Below are 13,801 nucleotides of genomic sequence, written 5' to 3' on the forward strand. Positions count from 1 at the left end.
CAAAGACACTCGGCAGGGGACCTCAAAATGCCGTCGAAATCGGATGATGGCATCGTTTGTTTTACGGGTTTCATTTTGCATATCCCGGCGAGGTCTGTGACGAGATTGCAGGCTCCAATGGTGGCGCCTGAGCTCGGTTCCACTGCCGCATGCAGTTAAACCACGGTGATACGGTTGAGTATTAAAATAAAAGTAAATAATTTCCACCATAGCTCTGACGAACATTCGCCATTTGCATATGGGAAGTTTTTCACGCAAAGCGGGCCAAATGATCATCTTAGGTGGTGGACATCATCGCTGTCTTTCAAGTAGCGCGTTGCGATATTGCGAGGGTCTCAAAGTGCGCTCGTCGATCCGAAAGACTTGCCTTTTTGCTTATGAGATAATCTTGCGTCAAGGCCTTTTATTCGCACAAACTTTCGCAACCTTCTCGCTCGCAACAAGCTGACAGCCCTCTGGAGTGTAATATTTTTCGATTCCAATCCCATTCCGTCGAGTCTCACGACACAGGCGTACCCGCGGTGAGATTTATAGTAAAACTACGAGAACGCAAGCATTTAATCTGGGTATTACTTGGACAAACAAAACTTTTGCGACCTCCCATTTCCCAACTCGTGCACGTAGTGGACACAGCCGTGAACTAATGCCAGGGCCTAATTCCGCTGGACATATTGAAGGCAGGTTTTTCCTTGATTGCATTCACCATGGCACCAAACTCACTCGCATCGGATATTCCGATCACATCCGAGATCGATTGGCGAGGGCAAACAAACCAAACGTAAACTTCAAACTAGGCCTTTCGGAGTGAAACGGTTTGTACCTTCGATGGTTCTCCGCCAACCGAAGCGGCGAAGATTCCGGGAAAGCTCTAGTCCACAGTGGCGGCGAGGCGGTCGGAAAAGTTGTCCGTTCGCTTCGAAGAAGCCTCCCACCGGCCAGCTTTTCTCACGTACGTGTAAAGAAACGTTGTTAGTGATTCTTGAGATCTCTCTCCCCCTATCGGTACGTCGTCGGTCTAAATTGCCCTATTGTGGCAGGTTGATTTTCCTGTTCCCAGCTAACCAGCAAGTTCGGCTGGCTGGTTACGAAAAATGAATCCGTTGTAATTGTCTCCTAGTTCTGCACCACGGGTCCAGGCCCTGCCGTCGAGAACCTGCCATGAGTGGAAGGGTCGTGAAGGCTTCATCGGTGACTTCATCTGGCAGCATATTGCCTGGCGGACACCAAATTTGTATGCCAAACACGTTCGGGCGAGATGGTAGAATGAGTACAACAATGATCTCTTGAGTAAATTCAACGGGACAAAGGCAACTTTGTCCACAGCCCAGTGGAGGACTGACCGGGAAGCTGCCCATAAAAAGGACGCAGAAGGAAAAGGCAGCAAACTCGGACGAAAAAGGGTGAATTAGTTTCAAGCCTATTGTTTGCGGCCGTTGGGTCGAGCAAGGAAAAAAATTTGAATTCACCACCCATGCGGTGTGTCCTTACTCGAAGCAAACGTAATCAAATCAGTCCGGATCCACTCGTAGACGGTTTAGTGATTCGGTATGCACCGATCAATCTTGTCCCCTGTATGGGCGCAGATTCTTTTGTGCTGTTGGCATTCCTCGTTACGGGAAACGAGGCCTAAGAAATCGGATGGTAGATAATAATTCCAATTGGCGTACCTTGTGCTGTGGGTATCGTAAAGGGTGAAGGGTTTTTATTACCAGTGCAATTTATTGGACGCTTTCGGCTGCTTGGCGTGTGCTTTTCATCGCAAGCATTATCCTTGATAGGGCGCACATCAACCCACTGTGTTCCCGCTGTGTACTAAACAAAATCTCATAACAATTTCGGTTCGTTCGCCAAAAATATCGCCATCCATCGACCCATTCGCCGTCAAGCATCCTATCTGTTGCCTCGTTTCAAGGTGTACTGACGATCCCGGTTCTTGACGCCTCGTGGGTCCTATCGTCCACAATCTCGCGCCACCACCAGGACGATCCACGTGGGTCCAATTCGCAACCGAATCGCTCGAATCGAGCTCTTTACCGCGGAGGCCAGACCGCTTAATCAGGTGCCTTTTCTGACTTTTTGCTCTCGCTTCTTCATTCTACACTCACGCCAAACGTTCCCGATCGTCCCGGTTCTCGATTCATCAGATTTAATCAGACGATAACTAGTTTTACGGCCGGTTCCCGATCGTTCCGCTCGTCACACATCATGAACGACTCGGTTTCATGTGGTGGACGTGTGCGAACACACAAAAAGGCACCGTGAACATCACCCAACCAGCCGGTGCCGTGGTTTCGGTAGCAATAAAAATTCCGTTTCCGCCCCGAAGAGCGGCGGCAAATGTAATAAAGCCATTATCGATTCCCGATATCGCTCTGGCGTTTTTTTTTCTTTTCCATCGGTTCACTATCCTTCCTCCTTTTTGGCACCTAACCATCTTACTAACGCGCTACCAACGGAACCGATGATACAGATGATAATGGTTTTGGCAACACTTTCGAACATCCGGACCTGCCCGCGCGGGACGATCATCGCAACGTGGGCCCATTCACATGTGTGTATGTGTGTGTATGTGTGTGCTTAACACCCATCGTCGCCTGCTTTGACGTGTCTCTCGCACGTCGTCGTTTCCCGGCAGGACACGGGTACGATGGCGGCACTCACGTAGTCACTTATCAGCGGCGAGACATTTATTTGATCTTTATAGGATCCCGATACTGCGCGATACGATGCATATCCTGTGGGTGATTCTTTCGCTTCGACAGGACGGGAAGCAAATGCACTCCGCAGGGTGCGCCAGCTGGAATCGGGGGAAATTGAAACCTGCATAAAGTCATACATATTTCATGAGCCATTCCAGGCGCTCGCTCGTTCGGGTGCTACACGTTTTTCGCGCGGACAAAGATGGAAGCCGGAAACGTGCCAGCTTTGATGTTGATAATGAAGAGAAAGTCCAAACAAAAAAAAAACGACACCGAAGGGTTCCTAGTTTCCTTTTTTAGAGTGATTTTTCTTTTACTCCACAAACGAACCCATCGCGATGAGTTGAATCAACGGTGTGCATTATGACACGGGTACGCGTTTGCTGCGGAAGGAAAAGGATCATTCCACTGGATAAATCAATCTCGCTTTTCCTTCGATTAAGAGATGCCAGTTGCAGTGGGAGTTTCCAGTGTGGAAATGTCGACAAAGCCATTAAAAGTGGATCAGAATCGTGTCTCGATTGCACCGCCATAACCCGCTTCCGATGTGGCTCACATTTGTCTCATCTTGTGCCCACGCTTGCCCACAAACCGGCGAGACCATCGAGCAGACAGTAAAGTAGGTTTATGCATTGCTTTATTATCCACCTCCAGGGACTGCACTTGCCATGTGAGAAGTGATTCATCCCGCCGCTATGTGGTGGAGTTTCCTTTTTTCCTCCATTTTCTTTTTTTTTTTGCTGACCCATATTTATTGGCATTAGTACATCCGGAAAATGGGGTTAGAGCGCAAACGATCAATTTGGGATTTCTGGCTTCCGGCTGCATACGTCCCCATTGTGCACGGGCAAAGCACGTCACCTAACCCGAACGCGAAGCACCGTAACTTTTGCTGAATCGCCGTGAAGTTGGAGAAAACGATGCGCATCGCATCTTTTCGCCATTTCCGCCCACGTCGTTGGCCGGACGTTCTTCTCGGACGGTTCCTTAGCCCACCCAGGAAGCCGCCGAAAAATAAGGCTTCACAAAAGGACCCGGTCCGGCCCGAACCTGGTGCCCATCCTGCTCGGCCGGCCGTGGAATGAAGATAAATCTTTAAAATTTATACCACACACGACAAATTGTTTTCCACGACCCACCCCCAGGGCCTGGGCCGTGACGTTGCGACCTTCAGGAGTTGCGCCCTTTTCTGCTGGCTGCGCCCTCATCGCTAAGGCTGCGACTACACAACACTCTCACACACCACACACTCTCTGGACTCGTAGTGGCACAATCTCGCACTATTCTGCCACCCCACTCGGGTGAGTGCCATTTTCCTGGTTCCCCCGGACGGCATCACCCACTCGAGCGCGGTCTACTGGACCGAGAAATCCGCCACAACAATGCCACAAGCGGCCAGGCGTAACGGTTTCGCTTTGCCCCGGTTGCGTTCTACTTATATATTTCTCCATCTACAGCTGACTTTTGGACATTACTTGGGCTGGCTTGGGTTTTTTTTTTTTCATATTATTTTCGACGCGCTCTTTGCTGGCTTCCTCCCTCTTGCTGCTGAGCATTCGGCCGCATAACGGAGGCAATACGGTTTTCGCTCGATGGTGGTGGTGGTGACTGCAACCACTGACAGGGACGTCCACCCGTCCCAAGTGCGGTCGGTTTCCGAGGAGGAAAGCTTTTTCACGATCATCAACATTAGTGGCTCACACCGGCGTCACCCTTGCGTCACCGCAACGTTGCGTTCGCCTTAGCGGATAATGCTTCGTTTTCTGGGGAGGGCGTGGGAGACACACAAACACACACACTCAAAAAATACACCTACACAAATAAGCCAAAACGAGCGAAGCAAAATGTCGCACGTTGAGTGAAGTGGAAAACGCTTTTCCGCCTTTCCGCCATTCGAACGGTGAAGGACGTTCGGGCTCAAGCGGAGGTTACTATCGTTGTAGTTTCCTGTGGCGTGCCATTTGTTTCTCGGACGGATGATTCTGGGAAAGAAGAACTGCTCCCCAAACGCCGTGCTTTGGAAGACGAATAGGGTTCGATGTAAGGTACGCAACAGTTGCGAGTAGCGCGTTTACTTCAGGTGAATATTGTTAAAGAAGCGCGTGTCGTCTTGAATCCGCTGATGAGATGCCCATCCGAGGTTTTCGTTGCTCCACGACACATCCCGACCAACCACTTGGTGCATTACTTAGTGTTTTCTTTTATTTCACCAACACCCCGGTCCGTCTTCTTCTTCTTCGGTACGGTTTATTTTCGTTGCTCTCGACCCGTGAGGAGCCAGCCAACACGGGCAAGGTTATGAGCACAGGAAGAACTCGCACATCTCAAGCGGTGACAAAACACGATTGTCCATGAAGCAAGAAACCCGGAATGCACTTCGAAATTGCACATTCGCCACGCCGCTAGCAATCCCTAAGCAGTGGGGAAAAGCAACAATTTCCACAGCGCACGAAGCAATTACGCCGTACGCTACTCCTTCGCGCCGAGGCAACCAAATTCCTCGTCACGTGGCCGTCCTTGCGTCGCCATGTGCTGTGCTCGCTGAATTGAATGCCATTCCACGGGAATTTCGCTACAACACAAATTTTTCCGGCTTTCTTTTGCGGGAAAATGCCACCCGCGCTAGGAAGCAAGGAAGCAAAGCACGAAAGCACGAAAGCCAAATCATTGTGCTCGCTGCTGCTCGCTACGCTACGAGTAGTAAGTATGTTACATTAATTTCTGACACTGACAGTTAATATGTTGCCCCCGATGGCGAGTGGTCGTGTTTTCGATTAAATTTTCTATTAAATTTCCCGTAACGTAACGTCAGGCTACATTTGCGACTTCTTTAATGCGCTGTGTATCGGCACTCCAGCATGGGCATGATTTATCCTTGGCCGCTGCTTGCGCACCTTGTCGCAGATTGATGGTGTGTTTCGCCAAAAAACGTTTGCCTTTTTGGTGGCACAAAGTATTGGACTCAGCTTGCTCAATATTGACCGGTTATATGCGGAAAATGACGTGTAGGGACATTTGGTAAACACGGTATTGAAGTTCAAGCTCATTTTGTGCGTTAAAATTACGAGTTACATCATTTTACAGATCTCATAAAACGACCAAAAAGTCTAATGCAGAATGTATACACTCGATAGCGTGCTGTCGAGCACATTTAAAACGAAACCCCCCCGAAAGTCCAGTTAACACATGCGCACCATTGTAAGAGCCCAAGTATAACACCCTTTCAACGCAATTTCGAATGGCCAAATGAGCAACATTCGCTTGGAGGAGCCACATGTAGTGGCACGTCTGGCGTATAGTAGCACTCCCTGGATAAATTGCACCATTTCCTAGCCCGTCCATAATGTTTACCAATCATTCGTCTTTAGCTGGTGCTGCGGCCAATCTCACAAGATACCCCACATTCATATCTCTCCCGCCATTGAGCCTGAACCGCCTCCCATGCTGACCGATACTCAGCGGGAAAAGATTTTTCATTTCAGCCCCTAGCACTTGCACAAAGGCGTTTTACGCTGCGGAAGAAGCTGAACAAAGCTGAAGCAAAGTGGGTTGCTGTTGTAAAGCATTTCCTGGGTTATTGTTCTGGTCATTTCTCCCGTTTGCACCTAGTTTCTCCCTTCGGCATTCAGTTCCCACACGCACCGTTGAGAGGCACTAGCCATTTGTTAAGCGCCTGCAGCAAATCGTACAGCTAAATATTCTACTCCTCCGTTTCGCTGCATGGCTCCATGAGCCTTCTTTTTTTTTCTTCTTTATTATGCCAGCACCATCCATCTGTCGATAAATACTCTCCCGTTACAGGAAAGGCCAGCACCTCGACGACTCCCGAAGGCCAGTCGGTTGTGGCTGCTGGAGCAAGAGCAGTTCAGTGAAGCCGATAGCGCCCCGATAGCGAATTGAATGAAAATATTTAAATTAATCCGTTAGCTGCATTCCCAACGCTCATCCACGACCCGACGGAGGTAGTGAAAAGCGCAGCTCTTGTGAAGCTCGGAATGAGCACCGTATGGATCACATGTAGCAACGGGATCTAGTTCGGCGTATACATTGGCAATGCCACCGGAATTCCTGCTGCTGTTGGATGCACCATCGCGTATGTAAATTGCAAACTAGCTCGCTTTTCTAGTGGCAGGATATCGTCCGGTATTCTAGAGACGTCCGAGGAGCGGCTTGGGAATGAGCCAACAGCCACAGTGTGTTGCTGAGCTCATGCAGACACCCCGTAATTGATATGAATTGTTTGCCTAGATGGAACTGGTTACATGTCTGCTAATTTAAGGAATTGAAATTGATTGCTCGACTGACTGGGTGTCTGGGAATGATATTTTTTCAATGAACATTTACTTGTAATATATTATGAGAGTATTTTTAGTTAAATAATGTAACTATTATTCTCGAATATGATGGTGTATTCTTTCACTCTTAGCTCGTGATCTGCAGCAGGTTTTATATCAACATTTCCTGAAGTCTTGAAGTGTTCAAAATTATATGAAACGAAAATCATCCTCATGCCGTTTGAATCACAATTTCCATACATCATAACTCAAATTGCTGCATGTGATGAGAAAATGTAAATCGACGAAAAACAAACCCCGTTACTGAGCAATTCCCGATGGGTAAACTTACACCAGGCATGTGCTTAGCTTTCCGTGCTCCCATTTGCTTGAATTAGCCTAACAAACACGAATGATTGTTTAGGGCTTAAATTACTGGAACGCCAGCAGCAATTACTGAGCCACACCCGCCCGAGGTGATCGACTCTAGCGTTGCTTTAATGTGCACCTTTATCCACTGTCCAACTCCCAAGAAAACGGCCAAACGGCTAGAGGCTGTAAACTGAAACTTATTTGATTTCCGCCTACCCGTCAGGTCCCGGGCCGCTCGCGACGGTGTGGCCAGAAACTTCTCGATTACACCCACGTTGGGATTTCTGTTTCGCGGGCCCAGTTTTCTCCCCTTTGGGCTTTCATTCGAAGTGGAAATGGAGCTCGCAAATTCCGTGGCCCTACGCTTACGGGTAGAGCGAATCGAGGGAGAGCGAAAGAAGCTCATCATCACACGCCCACCCTTAAAATCAACATCATGCAAAAGGAAGGACCGGTAGCCCTTCAGGGCGACTTTCAGCCGACAAGCCGACGAAAGAAGCATACACGGGCGAATTTCAAAAAGCGGCCAGTAGCCGGAATCCGTAACCGTTGCCGGTGGTGAATGATAATGATATACCGCAGGCGTTGGTTGCGCAGGGTGACAGTGGCTGCTTCCGGACCATGAACAGGACGAGGTGTGGATCAAATTTCCGTAATCACACCACAACCTATCCGACACACTGTCCACTTCCCAATCCTGCCCACGGGAGCGGTGGAACACGAGAATGATTTAATTCACCGACCGTAACGGCGCGCAAAGTGGCACAATTTGCCCAGGTGAGGATTTTGATGCTGGGGAACAATTACGGTGGTGCGCCTCGAGTAAAACGTGCTGTGAGTTCGTTCAAGATGTACAACGAACGTTAATGATAGGCGACATTTAAATGTTTGGATATTCAAGCGGCACTAATGACGTCCCTGCTAAAAACAACCTTTTTGGGTGGATTTAAAAGACAGAACCCCAAAGTTGCTAAATGGATAAATACCTTACATCACTTTCATATCCCTCTTTCGTTTGTAAGGAGGATTATTGATCATGGCTCATTTTATTAGTTAGCATTTTGACATGACGCAGTTACGTTTACGATATCCTCCTACTTAGAAGTTGTTTCATTGGTTCTTAAACTCAAACCAAGTCTATGTCATTCTATGACCCTGTTCTCAACCTCTCACCCGACAAGACGCCGCAACATAAGCGCAAAGAACAAAAACCAAAGCTTTGAGCTTTGTGATATTTCACGGTAAGCTCTGCTTCAAGAAGTAACCGAAAACGAAAACAGATGCACCTCGTGGATGCAACCTCACCGATGCACTGCAGGTGCTGATGCGGAAAGACAGCCGAAAGACTCTCACCACCGTAACGACAGCGCGATCATGGAAAGATTGAAATTTAGATTCCACCGAGTCCCGAGTGTGCCAGTTGCCAACCCGTAGGAAAGAATGTATAATTTATCATGGAAATCATTTGCGAGCTGCTGGATTCGTAGGACGGAAGGTCACGATTTCAGATGGCAAACGACTAGCATCTGCGCGGTGCAGGCATCAGGCAGCAGGGTCTACCAAGCGAATAGAAATTGCACAGTTTCGCTGAGGTATGTAAACCGTTCTCAAAAGATTTGCTGGATCGGGAACGACGACGACCAAGCATAAAAAGTGCGCGCAAGTATGCACCGACGATGCCGAGCGATGGCATCAAGTTATGGAAAGACTTCTACGAAGCTTAAATCAGTTCATCGGAAAGCGTATCTCAATCCTCAGATTGCAGGTACGACGCGACGAGAGAGCGTCGGGAAGACGATCCACTGTAGATGAAATTTAGGGAAGAGTTCAGACGGAAGGAATCCCTTCTCTTGAGGACTCAACTTCAATCATCAAGCAATTCAAATTGCACTTCTGCGAAGCGACTTTCTTGAGATGGCAACTTGAGAAAATCTTAGGAAACGTCATGAATTTAAAAAAGGTTCTGAAGAAAGTTCACATTGTAATATTAGCTAACGTATTGTGAACTAAATTTGTAAATTGCGCCCGTTTGTAGTTATTACCAAATTTGCTTAGCGTAAAATCGCTCTTCACTGACTTTGAAGACGCCAAACATCAATAACTTTAAAGCCTCGTTTAAATAACTTTAAAACCTCGTTTTATCTTATTTCCTAAATATTACTTTTATAGTTTTATATATTGGTACTCTAAGTTTTTTTTTGCTGAATATTGATTTGCTCAATGCTTACTTCAAAACGGAACATAAGTCGGGAAACCCTCACTGCGTTATTGCAATTAAGTGCCATGGTTGCGATTAAGATTTAGCTTCAATAAATCTAGCAAAGCTCAACAAACACAACACTACTCAGCTAATGCATGTTTGGTGACCTTATCTGTTCGGTGAACGGTCAAACGAATGGCGAAAGCAACCAGAAGGTAAGCGGCAAGAAGCGAGCATCATTTGCGACGCAAATTGGTGCACCGCGGAAAGGCGCGGAAGGAGCGAGCCTGAAAATGGAATCACAAACAGTAAAGACGCTGATGCCCAATGAAATAAAAGATATGACAACGGCAGACCATTCGGCGCGAACGATACCCCGGCAGCCAAACCGATTCATGGGGCGAGGCCAAAACCGGTCGCTCACTCGTACAAACGACCAGGCGCCTCCATCGGACGATGGCACCCCATGGCTGTGGGGTTATACCACCACCACCGTATGGACATCCAGTGGCTGCACCCGTGCGGAGTGAACGTGCGAGAACCAAAAAAAAAACCAACCGTTTGTGCACGAAAACAAAAAATAATCTCCCGTGACGATGGTTGCTATGGTAGCCTCGCCGCGAAACCATGGATACTGGGCGGATCGAAGCCAGCCACGGTTCATGCTCGCCTGCGAGGGAGGGCACTATTTTCCTAGCCATTGTAGGGATTCTGTTTACTCAGGATAAAATTTGCCGTCTCAGTCGCCGACTGTCAGCAATTGGAGCCACCCCCCATCGGGTGGTTTGGGAGGCGCTTTCAGATGCCCGTAAATGGGCGCTCCGGTTCCGGGCGTCAACTCACCACCGAAACGGGGCGGTGTGACGGCAGCAGCTCCATTCAACCGCAGGCGAATTGCCAATTAGTGGTTGCTTTCCGGTCCGTATTTTTATTTATGCTCAAGCGCTCGCTTACCGTTGTTTCTGATGTTTTCGCTTTATTATTCATATTTTCCGTTCGCCTTTTTCGCTCACCCACCCGTGCGTTAACCGACCGGTGGTTGCTGAGCCCCGAAACCAGAAACCACAGCACGTTCCGGCTGGGATGGGATTTTGTTTTTCACCCCCGAAAAGGAGCGCGTTTGTTTGCTCCTTCAAGCGCGTCCCTGTGTGGTCAGCGCAGCGAACGAACGGCTCAAGGAGCCACCTGGGGGAAGCAGCACCGAGTGGCGTTCGTCTCCATTCGTCAACGGTACGACAAACAGCGACTCCAACCCGGGGCTTGTGTGTAGCAAGAGAGCAATATTGAATTACCCACGTACTTCGCAAAGAACACGCGCCACCCCACACAAAGCACGCCCTCACTGCCAACCCAGGTCGGCCGCGCTGACAGGCAGCTCGGAAATAAACGGAAACATACCGGAAATAAGTGGAAGGATTCCACAGCCGTACTTTGTCTTTGGCGAGTGTCATCCAGCCGGAATATGAATCCGATGTCCAAGCACAATGCTCGGACAAAGATCCCGAGGGAATACATACGCTTTCCGAGTGTCCCGCGGCCAAGCATCCTTCCGTTCCGTCGCCGGTCGCACCATGCAGGCGCACTACATTAGTCACAGACAAACGGCGAATCGTATAAATAAACAATGTTATAAATGATGGTACTATAATGACGGGAAAGTTTCTGGGGCCATTTGCAGCCGTTATGACGTGGCCGGGTTGTGCGTCCGGTCTGTGTGTGCAAAAGTGGGTGGAAATAAGTGGCAGTAGAAAGAGGGAGAGAGAGAGAGAGAGGGAAAGAGAGAGAGAAAAAGAGAGAGAGAGAACTGAATCTTTAGCAATGCTCACAAGCGTCCTTGTGACTACGGTGGGGGACATTCGCAGGCAGCTGGGAAGTGAGCAGCAACTTGAGCTAAGCAAATATAGCTTCATCTTGGTGTCAGTTACAACGATCCATCTACAATCGCTTCATAGTCACATCCCTCACCCAGGATACGGGCACGACGACTAGGGGACTCCGTACACAAGGGCACCTCCCACGGTACATCATTTTATGTAAATTTGCACTATAGTGCTCTGGTCCGAGAAAACTCATTGAAAGCTTTTCAAACGGCATCAAATTGACGCATTACGACGCTAGATTGCTCCACATTTATTACTTCTCAATGGAAAAGATCAAAAAGTTTTAAATTTTGTAGCTTTTCATGCGCAAACTTTAAATCACAAAAGGCTTCTAGAGATAGTATATGCTGATAAATATTTAGAAGAAAAAAAACCAATAATATAAAGTGGATAAAAATACTCTATCACATTCCGCATTCGTCCACTATACAAGAATCATCCATGAAGAGCAGAAAAATACTGACATCTTTACTGTTTGTAATAATGCCGGTTTTTTTCTGTTTAAATAACGCGTGCGAATTGAATAAATATTTCTCATAAAAACAGCACAAAAAAGCCAGTCCCGCCCATTCCGTTCGATCGCGCTTCAACACAAACGCGCAAAAAAAAATAAAATATTTATGCCAAAACGAGCCGCTTCAACCGTCACCGGTTTGATGGATCTATTTGGGTTCGTTTGTGTTTTAGTAGGATTATCATGTCATATTTTCCAGGATTTTCACCCTCTCCGGCCACATCGCACCGCAACCAAGCGAATGAATATGGATAACGAACAAACGGTTCCGGCTGACGGTTATGCCAGTCGAGCCGTGTTTTTTTTCGTTATCCAGCTCTTCTTTCCTCCAACAGTTATTTTCCACTTTAGAATCCAAGCAGGCGGCCTTCTAGTGCCACTTTTCGCACAGCCCGTCCCGCTGTGCCATCGCTCATCAAGCGCACGCATCTATGAATGATTCATCCGCTTGGCTATAGTTTAGTATTCATATCCTGACGGATTGTTGTTTTTCCTTCGCCGACGGATGATTCCATCTTGGGCCGGAGTTTTATTCGTTTCCATGCCACCGCACCCGCTTACTTTGATTCGATCGGTTTCGCCCGTTACGAGTGACCGTGCGCGAGTGGAATATTTAACTACCAACTCTGTCGGTGGGATGTCGAGACCACGCCAAAAGAAACCGTTGCCCTGGTTGAGCGCAGTCCTGATAACCCTCACACGCACATGCGATAATTCCTAGCCGTCCTAATCATCCCGAGACACACGGTGGGTGTTCGCACAGCGGTCGCTACTCACACACCCCACGGGAGGCCTGACTTTCGACTCGTCAGACAACTAGCATGGCCCATTCGACAGTCGAATCCTTCAGCGCGCGCTCGTGCCAACACCCTCTGGTGAATCTATTTTCCCATTAAAGTGTCAACAAACGTGCAGCAAAACATCCCCTAACGAGGGATTATGTCGGAGCTTTTCGATGCCTCTCTCGCAACTCCGACCAGCCACGCGTTCCGTGGTAGATTCGCTGGTCTTTGCTAGAGGCATCTTGGGAAATAAATGATTCGAAAAGATCGGCACCCTTAAACGCCACCTTGGCATGAAAATGGTCGCACTCTCATGCTCTGTTCGCCAAGCGCAGTCGAACCCTTCAAGACGGCCATATAAACCTCTCATCTGAGTGTTGAAATCATTTCCTTTTAAGGCGACTTACAACGTCGACAATCCTGCGTTACCATCAGCTCGCCAACGTAAACCCAACATCGACAGCAGCCTTCGATTCGCCGGCGGCTATAGAAACGGTCGTGCGTATCCTTTTCACGCCACGACGCCCGACCAGATGCCTTGCGCCATGTCTCATACGTTACTACCAGCCTGAACCAATCATTCTTCACCCGGACCCGGCTCGGATGCCCACTTTCTGGTGCCGTCGTAGCCGTAGAAGAATTGTTTACCATTTCTTTGTCGTAGCGCAGACCAGTACACGCGTACACGGTAAATTGGGAACAGTGGGGAGGCCTTCTCGGTGTAGCTGAAGCCAAATATTTCCGGCAGCTTTTTCAGCTGAATTCAGCGCCCATCCGCTCTGCGCCAGCCTGCTCTGATGAAGGCATATTTTTTATATTCTGCTCTTCTTCTTCTACCTTCTCGTAACGACGAGCTGCGTTCCGGCGTTCGTACGCCGTGCCGAATGACGACTCGACCGTGGTGGAGTGCTGCTGCTGACGTTGGCATCGGCAAGAGGATAATGAAGAGGCGTAATTATCTCATAATCCAATTAGCAGCCGTTAAGATTTCGTTCCGTCTGTGCTACGAGTGCTCGATCCTTGGCGCTCGAGATGCGGCTGATGATGAATTGTTACTCATGCGAGCGCTCAAGTCGTGCG

At 48.5% G+C, this 13,801-nt stretch overlaps 1 protein-coding gene across 1 annotated transcript in view; it reads right to left on the reverse strand.

The window, feature by feature from the left end:
* LOC128720139 (uncharacterized) overlaps positions 1-13,801 on the reverse strand; it is a 163,126-nt gene that overhangs the window by 46,451 nt on the left and 102,874 nt on the right. The gene's annotated exons all lie outside the window — the stretch shown is intronic.

Source organism: Anopheles nili, chromosome 2 (assembly GCF_943737925.1).
Source record: "Anopheles nili chromosome 2, idAnoNiliSN_F5_01, whole genome shotgun sequence".
NCBI classification, from domain to species: Eukaryota; Metazoa; Arthropoda; class Insecta; order Diptera; family Culicidae; genus Anopheles; species Anopheles nili.